General features: G+C 40.6%; 1 long non-coding RNA gene across 1 annotated transcript; it reads right to left on the reverse strand.

The window, feature by feature from the left end:
• Window positions 1-4,161: 4,161 nt before the first annotated feature.
• LOC308635115 lies at window positions 4,162-5,306 on the reverse strand. The gene is made up of 3 exons (XR_014019140.1): window positions 5,117-5,306; window positions 4,694-4,786; window positions 4,162-4,248 (listed from the first exon to the last, which is right to left on the reverse strand). It is a non-coding gene; the product is annotated as an uncharacterized lncRNA (long non-coding RNA).
• Window positions 5,307-8,934: the final 3,628 nt, after the last annotated feature.

The raw sequence follows: 8,934 nt of genomic DNA on the forward strand, positions 1-8,934 counted from the left end.
AGAGTCTAGGAAAAGATTATCTTTTATGTGCATATATGGAACAGCCTCCATTTGGAAAGGAGAAAATATAATTTAATGAAAGGGACTTTACTCTGGTATTTATGAAACCAAACTTTCCATCTCATTTATAATCTTATGATAACTTTCATAAAGCAATTAACCTCTTTGATCTGTGAAGTAAATATATCATGATAAATAGAAATATTATTCAGTGAGCCAAAATAACAGCTGACCTATGAAAGCTATATTTCCTTTGAATACGAAAATCTAGGGTATACAAGAAGAATTAAAATGCAGTATGTTTTGCTGTCCCAAATGTACTGTATGCTATTCATTTTGATATGAATAACAAACCTTTTTGGACTTTCAAACAATGCCTTCGGGGATGTGTTCTATGATGCTTATGCAAAGTATCTTGCAGATGCTTTGTTCCTTTAACATTTGTAAAATTTGGGCTTCATCCTCGGGAGTGTTCTGTTTTGTTTAAGGCCGGATAGGGTAAATGTTGGTGCAATCTCATTAGCATCAAAAAATACCAAGTTGATCAGATAGTAATGCAAAAGCAAATACACGTCTTGTTATAGAGTTACCTAGATTTTATTCTAATGCTCAATAGATGAAAAATATGTTTAGTAATTACACACATTCAAGTTAGCTTTCTTAACTCTGTTCAAGATCATATAATTCTTTAGTTTTTTAAAAACAAGTCTTTTTTAATAAATTGATTTCACATATTGCTAATAACTTTCAGTTAATTTCAGGGAGTTCTCTGCTTTTTATTTCCTAAGTTGAGAACGTATTATTTTTGAAACACTTGACCCTTAAGTACCTATGTATTTTAATTAAGTTAATTAAATATATATTTTGTCTAGTAATTGTGTGTTATCACTATGTCAATTTCATCAATATCAACTTGATGAAAGGACAAGAATAAAACAACATTTTTTGTCAATATAAATATTAGAACTGCATCCCCTTGATCTTTTGCCTCCTGTGAACATGTTATATTTGGCACCAAAAACAAATCAAACAAAAATGAAGTATTTATAATTCACAATTCTCACTTCACATGTCACCAAGAAGGATTGTCATTAAAATCCAAGCTAAAATATGTGACTGTGTTCGTTATCTTTAAAAACTGTGTTTGTTTCCACTGATATCTGTATCTATATTTTGATGAAAAGTGGAGACTTAAGTTTTTTGCACTACTGTTGTTAATTCTGTGGAATGAGAAGTCCTTTAATTCTTCAGCTGAATGCTGGTTCAGTCAGTTACTACCTGCATAAAAATATCACCTAATAATCTGATCTTTAGTGACCTCATCAAGGGAAAGTATGTCATGTATAACTTGATGAATGGTATTTGTGTTTCATTGTCAAAATTTATAAGAAATTCCTAATATAAGGCTTAGCAAATTGGATGATTTTAATATTATTAGACAATAGCAATATCATATTTTAATTTTTCATACTACTTGATTTTTATAGAAAAAAATCAGCAAATATTATCCATAAAGTCTGTGGAAATTTTTTTTAAATGTTATTCCGTTAGCACTAATTCCATGTACTTCTAATTGTTTTCTCTGCTGCATACTGTACTTAATTTTAAATATAGTATATACCCAACTTATAAACTATCCCCAATTTAATTTATGTCAGAGACATTTTTCCATTTTTGAATATGTTGGTATTTTTGATGGTTTCATTATATTTGTTGAAATTGTGAGACCAAAATTTATTTCATATAATTCAAAAAGAAAATGGCATGTACATAGGTGTTAGCAGCATTCATTTCAAAAACACACGAATGCACACATGAAAATAAAAATGCCCAAAGAGAAATAAACACAAATTGGAAAATATCCATAAGAAGAAAACTGAGTCTAGCAACATATGATGGGAAAATTTCCTAGTATGTGTTCTGAAACTATATTTATGGAAATGGAACTTGTCACATATTAGGAGCAAAACAGAAATAGAGTCAAGGACTTGCAACTGCTTAATTTGCAGGGTCAAGGATAATAGTAGATGCTCTAACATTGCAGAGTCAAAGTCGCCCTCATTTGGAAGTGATTTTAATGGGCAGAGCCATAGAATTCAGAGATCCCATAGTTTGAACATTGGTGACCAAAAGCAGACACAACACGTTGGATAGAAGAAACCTGCTAGCTCTTTGCCACATTGACCTGAATTTCCTGTTACTCTGGACCTATCCTGCATGACAGAGCACTCTCCTAATATCCCGGGAGATTCAAATGACACACCAAACCTTGACATACTGATGCATATCTCTGCAAAATAACAGAAACATCCAACAGATGAGTGTAGACTAATGAACCTGACTAAATAGAAAATTTAATTTAACATATTTCTATATGTACCTCAGCACAGTGAATTTAGCAAACATAAAAGTAATTACACAGGGAGAAAGTCCCATCTAGTTATCCCTCAAATCAATTTACATTCAGAATAAAAAAAAAATTGGTAAGATTTCAATCATCTAGAATTTGAGCTGAAAATATGAGAGGTTGCTTTTTTCCCTCAAAGATTAAAGTGGGAACATGCAATATAACCCACCAAAAAAAAAAGTATCCAACAGAGAAATCTTTCTCCAATCAACAATGAATGGGAGGATTCAGAGGGATGTAGTTCTTTGGGAGAGTGCTTACTTAGCATGTGCCAGGTCCTCAATTCAGTCTTCAGTACTAAAAATAATAAATTGATTCTCAGCAGTGAATATGAGGAAATAATCACATGGCCTTAAAAATATGAAATAAACAGAGTAAATGAACTATACTTTGGAGCATAACTTAAATATATAGCTCTAATGAATGTAATTACATTTTTCTGTACAATTACAGAATTTGTGATGATTTATTTCTAGAATTATTTAATAATTTTAGTAATTCTCTTGATTTCTTGATAATTGAGAAGATTTAAACTAAATGTAAGTGTATAAATACTTGTATATGATTATGGTATAGTTTATGACATAGTTTGATTCCTGGTTCCCAAGTATTCTTGAGAAACCAAAAGTGATCTCATTTTCATATGCAATATATATTTAAAAGTACTCTCAAACATTGCTTCATTTAACAAACATTTTTCACAATTAATACATAATTTATGATTATGAATATATAATTCTTACGTCTCTAGGAAAAAAGATCAGGGGTGGAGAGGAAATTTTTTCTCCAAGGAAATAATTTTAGTACAAGAATGTATAGCAGGACTTTTCTTAAGGTATGTGTCCCAAACATCCCTGTAATCTCACATTTTCCAATCAAAACAAGTATTATTTTAGTAAATATTAATTAATTTAATTGTAGTGTTGTAACAAAGTACCATAAATCAGGTAGATTAAAAAACTACAGGAATTTATTCTCTCACAGGATTGGAAGCTGCAATTAAAAAGCAACAAACATTTATTCTCTCACATATTGGAGGCTTCAATTACAAAATCAAGGTTTCTGAATTTGATTCGTTCCTTCTAAGTCCCTGGGGAAGACTGATTATAGGGTTGTCCACTAGCTTCTTATGTTGGACCAACAATTCCTAGTCTTCCTGGGTTTATTGATGCATCATTCCATATGACTACATCTGACTCTATCATCATCATGGTCATACACTTGCACAATGCCCATCATTGAGTTAGGACTACACCCTATTCTATTGTGACTTTATCGTGATTAGACCTTCAATAATCTATTTTTTAAAAAAAGATCAGATTCTGATACCAGCAGTTAGGGCTTCAATATATATATTTGAGGGTATAGCCCATTACTGAACCCAAACACACTTGGGATTCACTTGACCACACCCTAGATGATGTTGATTTCAGTCATTGCTTCCCTGTTACAAGACTCCACAGCAATTTTTGTTCCTTATGATGAAAATTTTAGTTTACATGTATGGAAGTAGATCACGACTATTCAAGAAAATATATAAAACATGGTGAAACAAATATTTAGGCAGTTAGCAGGTGAGTGCAAATTCCAAAATGCAAGGCTCTTCGAAATTTGCTTTAATTTTAATATCATCTTGAGAATTTGTATCATGAATTCAAACATACAAACCGCTCATATGCTTATTTAAGGTGAACATTCCTCTTCTATGCACGTAAAACCTTTAAACACAACACTGGGAAATTTAAAACTCAACTAACAAGCTACTCTAGCCTTTTCCACGGCCAGCAGTGAAGATTCATCCAGCCACCACCATGGGAAAAGCAGAATCCAAACTGCACTTTCTGAAAAAAAAAAAAAAAAAAAAACCACACATCATCAAGGTTCCTTGCTCAATCTTTACATCACAGGGGACATTTTATCCAAAATTAACGAAAAGAAGGGTAAAAGCCCAAGGAAAAACAACAAAGCCCCAAGAACTGCAACAAACCTCTGCGCCCTCATAGGCCAGCCGCTGCTGCTGCCGGCGTCCACGCAGCTCCACGGCCCTTTGTGGGGAGGGCCGCCTACGGACAGCTCGCGGCCCAGCCGCCAAACAATAGGAGCAGCCAACAGGCCCCACAGCTCGCGGACACCGGTGGCGCGGACGCCCGGCGTGAACGTAGCTGCCGCCGCCGCCGCCCTAACTGCCCACCCCCCAGGACCCCAGCCCCGCCGCCCTACTTTGCCACCTGAAGGAAGCTGCCACCGCTGCCGCCCCTACTGCGGACCCCAGCCCCTCCGACTTACCTCCCAGCGGGAATGAAGCTGCCGTCGCCACCGCCCAGGCTGAAGCCCAGGCGGACACCATCCCTGCTGCCCTACTTCCTGGCGGGAACGAAGCTGACGCCGCTACCGCAGCCCTAGCTGCCCCCAAAGCCGACCTCAGCGCCGCCACCTTACCAAGCGGCAGAAACGAAGCCGCCACAGTCGCCGCTGCCGCCAACCTGGCTGCCCCCCCTCAAGCCGAAGCGCCGCGCGCCGCGCCGACCCGACCCGCCCGGCCGCGCGCCACGCCGCCCCGCCCCGCCCCGCCCCGCGCCACGCCGACCCGACCCGCGCCGCCACGCGCCCCGCCGACCCGACCCGCCGCTGCCACCCAGGCTGACGCCCACAGGAGCCCAGACCCGCTGCCTTACCTAGAGGCCGGAACGAAGCTGCCGCTGCCCCTACTGCCCCACACGCGGACCCCAGCCCCGCTGACTTACCTCGCGTCAGAAACGAAGCTGCCGCCGCCGCTACCGCAGCCCTAGCTGCCCCCAAAGCCGACCTCAGCACCGCCACCTTACCTAGCGGCAGAAACGAAGCCGTCACAGTCGCCGCTGCCGCCAACCTGGCTGCACCCCCTCACGCCGCCCCGCCGCGCCCCGCCGCGCCCCGCCGCGCGCCACGCCCCGCCGACGCGCCTTGCCGACGCGCCTTGCCGACGCGCCCCGCCCCGCGCCCCGCCCCGCGCCCCGCCCCGCGCCCCGCCCCGCGCCCCGCGCCCCGCCCCGCGCCCCGCCCCGCGCCCCGCCCCGCGCCCCGCCCCGCGCCCCGCCCCGCGCCCCGCCCCGCGCCCCGCCCCGCGCCCCGCCCCGCGCCCCGCCCCGCGCCCCGCCCCGCGCCCCGCCCCGCGCGCCCCGCCCCGCGCGCCCCGCCCCCCGCGCCCCGCCCCCCGCGCCCCGCCCCCCGCGCCCCGCCCCCCGCGCCCCGCGCCCCGCGCCCCGCGCCCCGCGCCCCGCGCCCCGCGCCCCGCGCCCCGCGCCCCGCGCCCCGCCCCGCGCCCCGCCCCGCGCCCCGCCCCGCGCCCCGCCCCGCGCCCCGCCCCGCCCCGCGCCCCGCCCCGCCCCGCCGCGCGCCACGCCGACCCGACCCTCCGCCGACCCGACCCGCGCCGCCGCGAGCCCCGCCGACCCGACCCGACCCGCCGCTGCCACCCAGACTGACGCCCACCGGACCCCAGCCTCACTACCTTACCTCGCTGCTTGACGGAGGCTGAGGCCGCTGCCCAGGCTGCCCCTCACGCGGACCTCAGCCTTCCGCCTTATCTTGCCACGTGAACTATGCTGCCCCAGTCGTTCGCCATCGCCGCTCCAGCTGCCCTCTAAGCGTACCCCAGCCCTGCTTCCTTATCTCACCACGTGAGTAGTTTTGCTTGTTGTGTATAACTACCCCACAATAGACTTTTGTTATTTAAGAGGGCTACAGGAAATCTTTGCCTGCTCTTATATAATAGTTGATTAAAAAAAAAACACATATCAGAGTGTCTGTTTTTGAAAAAAAAAACTTGTTTGGTGAATTACTAACAATGCATCATGCAATTTTTATCATACCCACCTTTTACCCACATAGTAAGATTGTTATAATATTCAATAAGTTGTAGCTAAAAACATGAAAAACCACATGACATAATTTACAAATTATATAAATGCTCTTATTATTTCTTCATCCTTTCCAGAAATATTTATCAGGAATTTACTATACACTAATTAAAACTTAGTTTATCCTAATTATTTCAGATATTTCAAAAAAAAAACTGCAAGACCCCATTTGAAAAGGGCAGTATAAATTTCTGAAGTAACTACTGTTTCTCTAGTGAATAATGTGTATAGAAATCTGCTAAGGTCTTGGGGTATGCCAATATATTTGGGATGCATCAGAGAGTGCATATGAAAAAAAAAACATACTATTTATCATGGTATATAAATAAATAAAATATTATACCAAAAGGTTAAAAAAATAACTTTTGGGAAAAAAAGCAGAAGGGTGCACTAGTATTTGAAATAAGGTAATAATAATTTTTTACTATAATTAGTTGTTTCTGGGTCTCATTTCACTCTTTTCTTTAATTATCTATCCATTTTTTAAGTGCCCCTATAGGTGTTATTGGAAAATATTGGCATTCAGTGAATAATGCCACCAATTTTCTGTTCTGCAATATCAAAGAACTATTAGAGATTTATTGCAATGAATAGTTTTATTTAAAGGTAGCAGTGGGTTTTCAATGTAGAAATTACTAAAATAAATTTGGGAATTCTCAAAAAGTCTATAACAACCATATTTGATGAACTCTGTGTCATAGTGTATAAGAAAAGTTGCTTCCCTACCCCAAACCAGACATAATTGGAATAACCTTGTGTAGGATCAGCATATACAAGTTTAGATGAGAACTTTTGAATCTTTTCTTTTTTTACTTCCCACCTACAACATGGCTTATTTTTTATAAGCAAATTTCTATACTTGTGAAACCTCTCACACATCTCAAAATTCACTAGGGATCCATAACAATCTAGAAACAAACATGTGAGACAGTGTATAGATTAACATATGAAGAAGTTCAAGAAAATATTGATCTCCTCAGACATGGTGCAGCAACTATATAAAAAGCTAAAAATTGAAATTGAAAGATAATACTCCCAAGAATTACTAAGAATCATGTAGTCTTTGGAAGCAGATTGTTTTAAGTAGGAAGCTCTTGAGACTGATGTCCACTGCATCTTTCATATGAATATTTGCTCTGGTTTTGAGGGCCACCAGATTTTATCCAGTACACTTTTGACTTTATATAGCATATTCAGAAAGCCCACCATTCTCTTTATAAACCTATACATGGTTTATTATACATCCATTGAGTTTTGGCACAGACTTTTCCCTTCTTTTAATATACCTAGTCCATTAGTCTTGCCACATTCAAATTTATTCAGTCTTCATGAAGTAGTGTAATTAAATTCCCTATTGTCTTTAAAATAAAATCTCCACCTAAAATAATTTCTATATTCTAAAGCATTTTATTGTAGTATCTAGAATCTTTATAATTACAAACAAATGACATTCTGTCTCATTTTTACCATTGTATTTCTCATATTACTTTCATTATGAATTGAGTATGTTCCACTATTCTACTGTTTTTTTTTTTTTTGTGTGTGTGTGTGTGTGTGTATGTTTGTGATACTAAAGATTGTACCCAGGGGTTGCCCTGCCATGGAGCTACATCCGCAGTCCTTTTCCTTTTTGTTTTGATACTTTTTTTTGGCTTACTTTAGGCTAACTCATTTCATCTTAGTTCTATAATTATATCTTTATTACTCACCACCAGTCTAGGCAAATGTCTCTAATTATTTAGCTTTTTTGATGTTGCTATTGGCAGATTCCTCAAGAATGGCTCATGGGAATAATATTTACTCAGTTTTTGTATGTTAAGGTAATTGTTTCTATGTGCCCTTTGCACTTGAAGTCTAGATATAAAACTTTGGTTCATATTTTCATTTCTTGGATATCTTAACCATTCATTTCTCTTTCATCATAGTCTTCCACATATAATGTGATAATAATCTCAGTTTCTTTCCCTTGAAAGTTTTTTTGCGCTATTTTTTTGTCCATAAGTAGTGCTGAAATCAAACCCAGGGCCTTATTCATATGAGTCAGCTTCTTTACCTCTGAGCTATATTCTCAATCCTCTTTTTGTCTATTAAGTCCAGAGGATTTTTTCTTTTAAGTTATAATTTACTAGAATATTGGGGCTGGGGATGTGGCTCAAGTGGTAGCGTGCTCACCTGGCATGCGTGCGGCCCGGGTTCGATCCTCAGCACCACATACAAATAAAGATGTTGTGTCCGCCGAAAACAAAACAATAAATATTAAAATTCCCTCTCTCTTTCTCTAAAAAAAAAAAGAATATAACTTAGTGGTGATTTTTATGGGTCAATATTATTTGGTATACAATATGTGCTTTTAGTACAGAATTTCAAATAGTTTCTTTATTTCAGATTTTTTTTTTTTACGTTATAATTTGTTCTTTCCCCTTTTACATATTTTCTCTGGTGATTCATATTATATATGTTGATTTTTCTTTGCTGATCTTCATTGTTCATCCTATTCTCTTGAATGTCTTCTTTCTTTCTTTCTTTTTTTTTTTTTTTGTACCAGCAATTGAACTTAGGGGTGCTTAACCACTGACCCTCGCCCTTTTTTTTACATTTTATTTTGAGACAGGGTCTTGCTAAGTTGCT

The sequence above is a fragment of the Spermophilus citellus genome (genome assembly GCF_964194105.1).
Source record: "Spermophilus citellus genome assembly, chromosome: 16".
Lineage (NCBI taxonomy): Eukaryota > Metazoa > Chordata > Mammalia > Rodentia > Sciuridae > Spermophilus > Spermophilus citellus.